The sequence below is a fragment of the Meriones unguiculatus genome, chromosome 4 (genome assembly GCF_030254825.1).
Source record: "Meriones unguiculatus strain TT.TT164.6M chromosome 4, Bangor_MerUng_6.1, whole genome shotgun sequence".
In the NCBI taxonomy this organism is placed as follows: Eukaryota; Metazoa; Chordata; class Mammalia; order Rodentia; family Muridae; genus Meriones; species Meriones unguiculatus.
In genome coordinates, this window is record NC_083352.1 from 13,622,140 (window position 1) to 13,635,501 (window position 13,362).

The 13,362-nt window shown below is 42.6% G+C and overlaps 1 long non-coding RNA gene across 1 annotated transcript; it reads left to right on the forward strand.

Annotated features, from left to right (window-relative positions):
- The first annotated feature begins 201 nt into the window (after positions 1–201).
- Positions 202–13,055, forward strand: LOC132653463 (uncharacterized). Its single transcript, XR_009591200.1, has 3 exons — positions 202–259; positions 3,927–4,045; positions 11,723–13,055. It is a non-coding gene; the product is annotated as an uncharacterized LOC132653463 (long non-coding RNA).
- The last annotated feature ends 307 nt before the right edge of the window (positions 13,056–13,362 follow it).

Consider the following 13,362-nt stretch of genomic DNA (forward strand, 5'->3'; position numbering starts at 1 on the left):
TGTTGTTTACTAAGTTGAGGTATGTGCCTTCTATCCCTGATCTCTCCAGGACTTTAAACATAAATGAATGCTGGGTTTTATCAAATGCTTTTTCAGCATCTAAGGAGATTATTATGTGGTTCTTTTTTTCTTTCAGTTTGTTTATATGGTGGATTGCATTGATGGATTTTGGTATAGTGAACCACCCCTGAATACCTGTGATGAAGCCTACTTTGTCATAGTGGATGATATCTTTGATGTGTTCGCTTGGATTCGCTTTGTGAGTATTTTATTGAGTATATTTGCATAAATGTTCATAAGAGAGATTGACCTGAAATTCTCTTTCTTTCTCTTTCTTTGTTGGATCTTTGTGAGGTTTAGTTACCAAGGTGACTGTGGCTTCAGAGAATGAGTTTGGTTATGTTCCTGCTCTTTCTATTTTGTGGAAGAGTTTGAAGAGTATTGGTGTTAGCTCTTCTTTGAAAATCTGGTAGAATTCTGTGTTGCAACCTTCTGGCCATGGGCTTTTTTGGGATTGAAGACTTTTAATGGCAGCTTCTATTTCCTTAGGAGATGTAGGATTAATTAACTTTTTTACTTGGTCTTGATTCAGCTTTGGTAAATAGAATCTATCAAGTAAGTTGTCCATTTCATTTAGATTTTCAATTTTGTTGCATATAAGGGTTTGAAGTAGGACCTAATAATTCTTTGGATTTCCTCAGTGTCTGTTTTTATGTCCCCCTTTTCATTTCTGATATTGTTAATTTGGATAGTGTCCCTCTGCCTTTTAGTTAGTTTGGCTAAGGGTTTGCCTATCTTGTTGATTTTCTCAAAAAGCCAGCTCTTGGTTTCATTGATTGTTTGAATTCTCTTTGTTTCTAATTTATTGTTTTCAGCCTGAGTTTGATTGTTGCCAGCCACCTACTCCTCTTTGGTGTGTCTGCTTCTTTTTTTCCTAGGGCTTTAAGGTGAGCCATTAAGTTGCTTAAATGAGATATTTTGAATTTCTTCTTGAAAGCACTTAGTGCTATGATCTTTCCTCTTACCACTGCTTTCCTTGTGGCCCATAAGTTTGGATATGTTGTGCCTTAATTTTCATTGAATTTTAGGAAGAATTTAATTTCTTTCTTCCTTGACCCAGCTATCCTTGAGTGGCAAGTTTTTCATGTGTGTGTAGGCTTTTTGCTATTTCTGTTGTCGATGAGGTCCAGCTTTAGTCCATGGTAGTCAGATAGGATACAGGAGATTGTTTCAATTTTCTTGTATCTGTTGATGCTTGCTTTGTGACCAACCATATTGTCTATATGGGAGAAAGTCCCATGAGGTGCTGAGAAGTTAAAATCTTTTGTGTTTTTGTGAAAGGTTCTGTAGACATCTGTTAGGTCCCATATGATTCATGACTTCTGTTAAAGTCATTGTTTCTTTGTTGAATTTCTGTTTTGTTGACCTGTCCTTTGTTGAGAGTAGGGTGTTGAAGTCTCCCACTATTAACGGGTGGGGATCTATGTGTGGGTTAAGTTTTATTAATGTTTTTCAAATGTGGTTGCCATTGTCTTTTGTGCATAGATGTTACAGATTGTGATGTCCTCCAGCTGGAATTTTCCTTTGAAGAGTATGAAGTGTCCTTTCCCATCTATTTTGATTAATTTTGGTTGAAAGTCTATTTTATTAGATATTAGAATGGCTACTCCTGCTTGCTTCTTGGGTCCATTTGCTTGGAAAACTGTCTTCCAGCCCTTTACTCTCAGGTTATGTCTATTTATGTGACTTAGGTGTGTTTCTTGTATGCAGCAGATTTTTGGGTCTTGTTTATGCATCCATTGTGTTAGTCTGTGTCTTTTTATTGGTGAGTTGAGTCCATTGATGCTTAGAGAGAATAATTAGTGTTAGATCCTTTGATTTTGATGTTGGCTGTGGGAGTGTGTTTGTGTGGTTGGCTACTTTTAGTTTTGCTATATTGTGGTTATTCATTCCCTGTGTTTTCCTGAAGCAGTTAGTTTTTGGGGGTTGTATTTTTCCTTCTAGTATCTTCTGTAATCCTGGCTATGTGGGTAGGGATTGTTTAAATTTGTTTTTGTCATTGAATATCTTGTTTTCTCCATCTATGATGACTGAGAGTTTTGCAGGGTATAGTAGCCTGGGCTGACATCTGTGTTCTCTTAGGGTCTGCATGATATCCATCTAGGCCCTTCTGGCTTTCGTAGTCTCTGTTGAGAAGCCAGGTGTGACTCTGTTAGGTTTGCCATTATAAGTTACTTGGCCTTTTTCCCTTGCAGCTTTTAGTATTTTTTTTTTTGTTCTGTATACTTACTTTTTTAATTATTATGTGGTAAAAAGATTTTCTTTTTCTGATCTAATTTATTAGGTTTTTGTAGGCCTCTTGTATTCTTTTAGGCCTCTCCTTTATGTTGGGGAAATTTTCTTTTTAATTTTGTTGAAAATACTTTCTAGGCCTTTGAGGAGGCAATCTTCTTCCTCTATTCTTATTATACTTAGGTTTTGTCTTTTCATGTTGTCTTGGATTTCTTGGATGGTTGGTGTCAGGAATTTTTTATCATTTTCTTTGGCAGATACATTGATTTCTTACTTTTTATCTTCCATACCAGAGATTCTTTCTCCATTTCTTGTAGTCTGTAGGTCATGCTTACCTCTGTAGTTCCTGTTTTTTTTCCCTAAGTTCTTCCTCTCCATGATTTCCTCCATTTGTGTTTTCTTTAATTGTTCCAATTCTATCTTCAGATCTTGAACCATTTTGTTGATTTCCTTCACCTGTCTGGCTATATTTTCCTGTTCCCTTCAATTCCTTCAGGTGTTTGTTTGAACATTCCTCTGTTTCTTTTATTTCTTTCAGTGATTTAATTATTTCCTCCCTGAAGGCCACACACTATTGGATGCCTCCTCCTGTATTTCTTTACTGATGCCGTAGTCTTTTTGACTTTATCTTCCTCTATTTCTTTATGCATTTTATTTGTTTCCTCCATTAGCCTCTTCATAAGCATAGATGTAAGGTCATCTTCTTGAATTTCATTTACATTAGGTGGTTCAAGGCTACTTGCCCCTGGATAACTGGGTTCTGAAGATGCCATATTGCTTTGCCTTTCTTTGGTTGTACTTTTATACTGGTCTCTACCGATCTGGCTGCCTCAGGTGTTGTCTATTCATTTCTGGTGTCTGCTGGAATCCTGGGGTGGGGAGAATCCTCTTGGCAGGGTACTGAAGGAGGCCTCTTCAGATTTTGGGGTATGGTCAACAGAATGGTGGTGCTTCTCAGGAATTGCCACAGCTCACCTCAGGTGTATGGATCTGTATGGTAACTGTAGTTGTTGGTAGTCAGGGGGTGTGTCCTCTCACCAGGAGAAGTCCTGGAGACAGCTGCCCTGCTGCCGGTTTCTTGCTCTGAATTTATTGAACTGCTGCTGGTGCTCTTACACTGTGTTTGCTGGGCCCTGTCCTCTTGACGAACCAGGGAGCTCTGAGGTTTGGTCAGTTTAGCTAGGGATAACTGGTTGCACTTGGAGCAGTATCTGGAGGCTGATCTAGTGGCTCTCAGGATTCTGTAGGTCTGAGGTTGGAGCTCTGTGCCCCAGGACCCAAGCGATAATCAGTGGCAGGTGAGTGCAGCACTCATGTGTGCAGCAGGAGACTGGAGCCTAGAGCCTTCCAGAACCCAGAAACTTTTCTGGAGCTGGGTGTCCTGAGGTTGGACCTGATGTTTTCCCCATCATGGGGTTTCCTCCCAACAGGGAGACCCAGTCTGTGGTGTTTTTGGGTCCACAATTCTGTCTGATGTGGTGCATAAGGCACAGGTGAGTGACTCCAAGCTGGTGGGGGTGCCTGCACCAACCCCAGAACTGTTCTCTGAGAATGTTTCTGGGGGGGGGGCAGTCAACTGAGTGCCTTGAGATCAGACCTGATGTTTCCCTCACTGTGTGGTCTTCCCCCAACAGGGAAATCCCACAGTTCTGTCTGCGATGGTGAGTTCAGCTTACAGGCAAGTCTCTGGACTGGCATCTGAGCACCTGCCAGAGCCCACAACCTTTTCCAGGGATTGTCTGAGTTACCTAAGGTCAGTGCTGATTCCTTCCATCACTGTGTGGTTTTCTCTTGACTGGAAATTCCAGTCTCTGGAGTTTTGGTGCCCATAGTTCAGTCTGGGTTGGTGATCAGAGCACTTAGGCATGTGGCTCTGGGCCAGTGACATAGTGCCTGCCGGGACCTGGAAATACTTCTGCGGTTTAGCTGGGTGGTATGAACCTGAATGCTTCCAACACTGTGGGGTTTCCTCTCACCTGGAAAACACAATCACTTGTGTTTTATGGCCCAAAGTTTGGTCTCTTGGTGCCTGTGCAGTCACTGCTCTCCTGCTCCTCAGACATAGTAGCCTCCCTGGGCAGCCATCTTGGATCCCCCCCTCACTTATTTATTTTTAGTATCTCTTGATGACTAGCAATTTAGTCACTTCTCTACACACTATCTTTTTTCCAGTTTTTAAAAATTTATTTATTATTAATTATAATTTATTCACTTTCTATGCCAGCTGTAGCACCCTCCCTCAGCCCCTCCCAATTGAACCCTCCCTCCCTTTTCTTCTCCCATACCCCTCCCCTAGTCCACTGATAGGAGAGGTCCACCTCACATTCCCTCTGACCCTAGGCTATCAGGTCTCATTAAGACTGGCTGTATTGTCTTCCTCTGTGGTCTGGTAAGGCTACTCCCCCCTCGGGAGAGGTGATCAGAGCCAGCCATTGAGTTCATATCAGAGACAGTCTCTGTTCCTATTACTAGGGAATCCTCTTGGACACTGAGCTGCCATGGGATACATTGTGCAGGGGTTCTAGATTATCTCCATGCATGGTCCTTATTTGGAGTATCAGTCTCTGGGCCCAGATTTCTTGGTTCTGTTGATCTCCATGTAGAGCTCCAGTCTCCTCCAGGTCTTTCATCTTCCTCTTCTTTCATAAGATTCCCTATACTCTTCCCAAAATTTGGGTATGTGTCTCAGCATCTCCTTTGAAACCCTGCAGGGTAGAATTTTCAGGGCTGTGGTAGGCTTCTGTCCCATTCCCTGTTTTCTCACTTTTCCGATGTCCATGGCATTTGCCTTTCTGGATGAGGATTGATCATCTTACCCAGGGTTCTCCTTCTTGCTTAGCTTCTTTAGGGGTACAGATTTTAGTATGTCTATCCTTTATTATATGTAAAGAAATGTTCAATGTCCTTAGTTATTAGGAAAATGCACATCAAAATGACCCTGAAATTTCACCTTACACCCATCAGAATGGCTAAGATCAAAAACTCAAGTGACAACACATGCTGGAGAGAATGTGGAGAAAAGGAAATATTACTCCACTGCTGCTGGGAATGTAAATTTTTACAACCACTTTGGAAATCAATCTGGCACTTTCTCAGACAATTAGGAATAGTGCTTCCTCAAGATCCAGCTATACCACTTTTAGAAATATATCCAAAATATGCTCAAGTACACAACAAGGACATTTGCTCAGCTTTATTTGTAATAGCCAGAGCTGGAAAACACCCAGACGTCCCACAACAGAGGAATGGTTGCAGAAATTGTGGTGCATTTATACAATGGAGTATTACTCAGCAGTTAAAAACAAGGAAATAATGAAATTAGCAGGTAAATGGTGGGAGCTAGAGAAGATCATCCTGAGTGAAGTAACCTAGAAGTTCATGAAAAGCTAGTAAGCCTCTTCAGTCTCCAGGGAAATGCCAATCAAATCAACACTGAGTTTTCATCTCTCTACAATCACATTCACCAAGAAAACAATAACAAGCCATGATGGTGAGGACACCGAAAAAGAGGAACAGCATGTATTTCCAGGGGGAATGTAAAGTAGTGCTGCTCCCACAACACTCCGTATGGATTTTCCTGAAACTGTGCAGAAAAAAAACCTGTGTTGTATCAGTGATGATCATCTACATAGCCTGGACGAAACACAGCTGCCCCAATGATGGATGCTGGCCTTGCTGAGGATCCACATTGTAGGAGACAGAGTTGATTCCTGCCTCTCTGTCTTTACAAAACCTAGATGCCAGCTAACAGTAGAACTACTCTGTGATCCAGACCACTAGCCCGAGGTGTGCGCCCAAAAGGATGTAAGTTAGCACACCACAGTGGTACCCACAGATCCAAGCCACTTCAGTCACTAGTCACAGCAGCCAAGGCATGGAACCTACTCAGATGCCCTTAAGCAGATGAGTGCACATGTAAAGTTCTCTTCTGCCACAGGGAAGGGAGTGTGTGCCATTTGAAGGAAAGTGATGGAAGTGAGGAGCATCAGGCAAGAGGATAGGATGGTCTCAGAGAGACGAGTAGCACGGATGTTCCCTCACACATGGAACCTAAGGGTGTGAATGAGTGCATACAGAAGAAAGGGAAATAGAAGTATGATAAGAGAAACAGGGTAGGGATGGGGTAATAAAGAGATGAATTTGTTCAAAGTCCATGATACTCATGAATGAAAATAGAACTCGAACCACACTGTATTGTATATTAAATATGTACTAGTTTGAAAAGGCAGGAACTAATAAGCTCATAGGTTTCAATAATCTCTTACATTAAGGGTACAAACAGCTATGGACTCAGTGTCAGTGTTTTTGTTTGTTTGTTTGTTTTTTTCTAAAAAAGCGTTATTTTAGTTCACTCTACATCATCAAAATTATTGAACTCCATAGAGATTTTCTATTGAATTTGTGGAATTATACTCTCTACATATGTTTTAAGGACAGAGATGTTTCCACTGAGCTGAGCATGGTGGCTCATGCCTTTAATCCCAGCATGTAGGAGGCAGAGGCAGGTGCAGCTCTGTAAGTTCAAGGCCAGCCTGTTCAACAAATCCAGGAGAGCCAGGGCTGTGTTACACAGAGAAACGCTGTCTTACCAACCAACCAACCTACCAACCAACCAACCAACCAAACAAAGAAACGGAAGCTGTGATGTTTCCACTGTCCAGAGTATTTTATCTGTGATTTCTCCTGTAGTCTGATGGCCCAAGGAAATACTCCAAGTACTTCTCAGTCATGTGACTCAACCTGTATGTGTTAGAAATCTCTTATCTATATATTATTATGTAAAATTTATGAAGTGTTCCATTGGCACAGAAAACAACTTTCTGAACAGAACACCAACAGCACAGGCTCTAAGAGCAACAATCAATAAATGGGACCTCATGAAACGGAAAAGCTTCTGTAAAGCAAAGGACACTGTCCTCAGAACAAAACGACAGCCTACAGATTGGGAAAAGATCTTCACCAACTCTATATCTGACCGAGGGCTAATATCCAGTATATATAAAGAACTAAAGAAGTTAAACAGCAAAAATACAAGTAATCCAATTGAAAAATGCGGTGTAGACCTAAACAGATAATTCTCTGTAGAGGAATATCGAATGGCAGAGAAACACTTAAAGAAATGCTCAACCTCATTAGTCATCAAGGAAATGCAAATCAAAACGACCCTAAGATTTCACCTTACACCCCTCAGAATGGCTAAGATCAAAAACTCAAGAGACAACACATGCTGGAGAGGTTGTGGAGAAGGGGGAACCCTCCTCCATTGCTGGTGGGAATGTAAACTTGTACAACCACTCTGGAAATCAATCCGGCGCTTTCTCAGACAACTAGGAATAGCGCTTCCTCAAGATCCAGCTATACCACTCCTAGGCATATATTCAAAAGTTTCTTGAGTACACAATAAGGACATTTGCTCAACCATGTTTGTAGCAGCCTTATTTGAAATAGCCAGAAGCTGGAAACAGCCCAGATGCCCCTCAGTGGAAGAATGGATGCACAAATTGTGGTATATCTACACAATGGAATATTACACAGCAATAAAAAAAACGAGGAAATCATGAAATTTGCAGGTAAGTGGTGGGATCTGGAAAAGATCATCCTGAGTGAGCTGTCCCAGAAACAGAAAGATGCACACGGTATATACTCACTCATATAAACATATAATATAAGATGAACCTACTAAAATCGGTACACCGAAATAAACTAATTAAGAGGGAGGACTCTTGCTAAAATGCTCAATTCCTATCCAGAAAGGCAAAGAGGCTGGATATCAGAAGAAGGAGAAAAGAGGGATCAAGTCAGGACCTTGACACAGAGGACCTCTGAAAAGCTCTACCCTGCAGACTATCAATGTAGATGCTGAGACTTATGAGCAACCTTTGGGCAGAATACAAGGAATCTTAGGAAAAAGTGGGAAACAATAAGATCTGGAGAGGACAGGAACTCCACAAGAAGAGCAACAGAACCAAAAAATCTGAGCACAGGGGTCTTTCCTGAGACTGCTAATCCAACCAAGGACTATGCATGGAGATAACCTAAGACCTCTGCACAGATGTAGCCCATGGCAGTTCAGTATCCAAGTGGGTTCCATTGTAATAGGAACAGGGACTGTCTCTGACATGAACTGATTGGCCTGCTCTTTAATTACCTTCCCCTGAGGGGGAAGCAGCATTACCAGGCCACAGAAGAAGACAACTCAGCCACTCCTGATGAGACCTAATTGACTAGGATCAGAAGGAAGGAAAAGAAGTCCTCCCCTATCAGTGGACTTGGGGAGGGGCATGCATGCAGAGGGTGGAGGAAGGGAGGGATTGGGACGGGAGGAGGGAAGGAATGATGGGGGGGGGATACAAAGTGAATAAAGTGTAATTAATAAAGAAAAAAAATTATGAAGAGTTCATATCTAGACCTAGCTACAGAAGTATAATTTAGTCTAGGAACTATAAACTAGAAAATAACGCAACTGTATATGCTCCACCCTGACCATGGGTGCCTGTGTATAGAAGGGAAGAAGAAGAAAGCCAGCTGAGTTAATTCTCTACTTTCTCTGACATGCCCTTGCAGCCTCAAAGTGTGTGACATCTCTGAAACTACAAGCCCAACAGCCTGTCCCCCTATTTGAATGTTCTGTCAGTTACTGTGTTGGGGACACAGACAGGAACTGAAACAGCAGGACTGACCCAGTGCTTATTCGTATGCACCAGCCATGTTCCTGGGCATCTTACAACACAGGGACCTAGAGACTGTCAAGGATTTATACCAAAGTGCCAGGTGCATCAGGTGGACTCTGAAGTTGGGCATTTCTCTACTATGTGTACATCTCAGATCTGCTGAGAGGCTCCAGAAAAGTCAGTTCAGTTTTTGGGTATAATTTCATCAAAATAAATAGCTGACTGATGTGTCAGGGAAACCTGAGAATTTCCAGATCCTTGATTTCCAAGTTTGAAACTTTCCCAAGCCTTCTAGATGACTTGTTAAAACAATATACTCCTGCCAATATCCATGAAAATAAAATTTCCTGTGTAGCTTTCTGACATTGATGAACACAGAGGGAGAAATTCTGAGAGTGGCTGTGCATATATTAGGCAGAGCCATAAGCCAATGAGATCCATCTCTGGGAGAGGGAGAGAGAGAGAGAGAGAGAGAGAGAGAGAGAGAGAGAGAGAGAGAGAGAGAGAGAGAGATATGATAGCTTTCAGGAAAGGATACTGATGTTTTTCAGAGATTTTTTTTTCACCTTCAATTTCTATAATCACTTCATTGTTGAGATGAGGAAAATAAGGACCAGAAACTTCACTTGATCTGAATCAACAGAAGTGACAGACTGGGAAAATATGCTTTAATTTTTTTGTGCTAAACCTGCTTCCTCCAGAGTCAGAGATAAGTTGCTTTGGTTCAGGGTATGTGGTATCTTCTATACCCAGACAAGAAACACCTGTCCAAGAATGGAGGCATTCCCTCAGGGGATAATCTGGCAAGTGTCAGGCAATAGAATGCCTCCTGTGGTTATCTGACTGCTTGAGCATTTTGGGAAAGTTCCAGCCCCTGTTGGAGGGGTGGTGGCACATCCCTGAGTCAGGGCGCCTGGGGAATACCTCTTAATGACTTGGATGAGTATGGAAATGCCTGTCTGTGGATTAGAAACTCCTCTGTGTGTGTGGACCCTCTTTGCAGGTGAAGTAGAATCCCTTTCCTGCAAGACAGTTCCTCCATGCTCTACATAGGACTGGAACTGTCTGTGTATGTCAGAGTCCCAGCCAGGATTGTGTGTAAACACTCCAGTTTTCTGCCTCCATGTCCACTGTCCTGGGGGGTGCTGCAAGTCCTCAGGCTTACCTGGGATGGTACGGAAGAAAAGGAGGCAGCTTATCAGCAGCAGAGTGCAGAGAGTCTTCATGGTGGGGAGAATGAATGCTCAGACTTCCTGGAGGACCAGGTACTCCTGCCAGGCTGTGTTGCATGGAGCCTGAGGGTTGCCTGCTGCTGGATTTATAGGGACCAGGAACTGCATAATTTCACTCATGGCCTGCGAGTCAAGCTCTATTAACCTGCCCTCCTGCCGTGTACCCTGAGGCATTCGTGATGCTGGTCATAGGTGTTCATGTTTAGCTCTGAACTGGTTTTGTTTTCATTCTGGAATCCCAAAACTGGCATCATGGTTGGGTTGCTGTGTCTTTCAGGTTAGAGGGTCTGAATGTTCTTTCGCCAGGTAGCCCATGCTAGTATGTCTCCGGGCCAAAAGTGCTCAGAGAGCCAACAGGAGGAGGCCCTGGAACTTAGTGCTCCTAAAGGGTAGCTCAGAAGTCACCCCTCCCTCAACAGATTGAGGGATGAAAGTTCTATCTCAGCAGCACTTTTCTCTCTTTCCCTTCCTCTATCCCGTTTAAAAAGAACTCTGTTCTTTTCTGCAGCTCTCCCTCAAACTGGGACAGTGTTCTAAGATATTTACTGATACACAGAAATGCTGCTGCCTGATGGGGATTCATGTGACTGCTCACTTAGAGCACTCTGTAAGCTTCTATTTGGGACTAAGGATAAAGTCCTGTAAGTGCCTGCAGGGACAGCTTTGGGATCTTTGGAGGTGACAGGCCACAGGCAGCCAGGTATCCTGGAGCACTAGAATTTATCTAGCATCTCCTCACAGAGTGGAGACATGCACACATGGAGGGAATAAGATGTAGGGGGAGGCTAAGAGACTGTCAGAAAAGTTGAGTGCAGATGCAATAGAAGGGAGAGGAGGACCACCCCTATCAGTAGACTGGGGGAGTGGCAAGGGAGGAGAAGAGGGAGGGAGAGTGGGATAGGGAACAGACATGGAAGGGGTCTACAGCTGGGTACAAAGTGAAAAAATTATCATTATTTAAAAAATAAAAAGAAAAAAAGAAAGGAGTCCCAGCATCACATCACCTCCTTTCTCCTGTTCTTTGTGGTTATCCTAAGAACTCTGGGAGACAGCATGGGTCATAAAGAATTAGATTGACTACACCATATTTTCCATTTGCTACTTGTGTTAAACTTCAAGTAATGATATTTAAGCTTTTTGCATTCTAGGTTTTTTCCTTTAAAATAGAGATAATTTCCAGTACTCATACAATTGTTTTGAAATACAGATTCTGCAATATTAAAATCTCAAAATATCAGCAGCAGGGAAGTAAGTCTGCTCTTATATGAGTTTTTATATATAATGCATCTCTATCTATGTATTTATGAAACTAAGTTTCTCTGTATCTCTGTATCTCTGTATCTATCTATCTATCTATCTATCCATCTATCTCTATTTAATTTAGTGATTCAGGGGGTAGACACAATCTGTGCTCAGGAAAGGTGAGCCCAACTCTAGCTTAGATTCTGCCCTGAATTGGAGACTCTTGTTTTTTAAGACTGTGGCCATGGACTCGGCTTCCTGCTGATTATCAACTTTGTTTCTCAGTGGGAACCCTCATTCTGCTTCGTGTGTCATCCGGTTACCCCGTGTTTCCCAGTGCTTGCATGGACAATAGAGCCCAGAGAAGACAGCCCTCCACCACTGACTGTACCTAATGACTCGAGTTTTAATTTTCAACTTGACACAATGTAGTTTTGTCTGTAAAGAGTCTTAAGACTAGTCTGTTTACAGTAGATTTGTCTGTGGCTATGTGACTGTCTTATTATTGATATATGATGACGATACAGCCCACTGTGGGTGACACCATTCCCAAGGCAGGGAGTCCCCACTGTGGAAGAGTAGAGTCATGTATCTGAAACTGTGAAGGTTGAGAAGCTCTGACCAGAAATACATGGAATATGTGTTTGATGTGCAGCTTAGACCAAGCCAATAGCATGCAAGAGCAGAGAGGGGAGGCAGATAGAACGAAGGAACTCTCCATGCCTGTGTGCTTTCAGGTACCCACATGCTCTAAGGAACAGCTATGGTCCTTCCTTAGACAACGAGAAAGCTTTAGGAGGTTTTGATCAAAGGAAAACCCTTTGCCAAGATCTCATCCCTTCCAGGAGAACTCTGCACTCTCCATTTCTCCTCTTCTGGCTTCTGGTTGGAAACAATAGTGAGCCAAACTTAGCGTTACCCTATAGACTTGTGCAGAGAAGAATACACTCCAGTGATCATGTTCCCCTTGTAGCTCGGGAGGGACTGTGTTATGGCCAGGGCAGTTCATAGAATTGCTTGGAGCCAAGATGTCCACCCTGCAGTGCAGGCTGAGATCACTCTTCACACAGTGCAGCAATTCTCTACAATTTCCAACAGACAAGGACATTGTCAGCTGGTGCACAACTCTTTGTCACACATCCTTAGTTACTGGTCATTTCTCAGAGGGAGCAGCTGGAAGGAAACATCTGTCAGAGTCCACGTGTTCTGGACCACGGCTGCCCTGAGTTTCTGAGGTGCAGATGAAGGAATAAAGCCACAGGGGACATGTGAGGTTAAAAACAGGCAGGATCAAAATGATGCTACATACTCCAAAATGTCAATAACCACAAACCCTGGTGTGGTGAAGAATGCGGGATAGGAATGGAGGGTAATCAGCTCAATGGGAGAATTGACTGGGAGAGAGATTTCTTTATTACAATGGTCTTGTCTTTAGATGCACAGGTTATAGTGGGTTTGTCCTATGTTGTATGTCTATATGAGTGAGTATATACCATGTGTGTCTGTTTGCTTCTGGGACAACTCACTCAGGATGATCCTTTTCAGATCCCACCATTTACCTGCAAATTTCATGATTTCCTTGTTTTTCATTGCTGAGTAATATTCCATTGTGTAGATGTACCACAATTTCTGCATCCATTCTTCAGTTGAGGGGCATCTGGGTTGTTTCCAGCTTCTGGCTATTACAAATAAAGTTGCTACAAACATGGTTGAGCAAATGTCCTTTTTGTGTACTTGAGCCTCTTTTGGATATATGCCCAGGAGTGGTATGGCTGGATCTTGAGGAAGCGCTATTCCTAGTTGTATGAGAAAGCGCCAGATTGATTTCCAGAGTGGTTGTACAAGTTTACATTCCCACCAGCAGTGGAGAAGCAGGAGAGAGGACCCTAACTAAAATGTCCAATCCCCATCTGGAAACGCAAAGA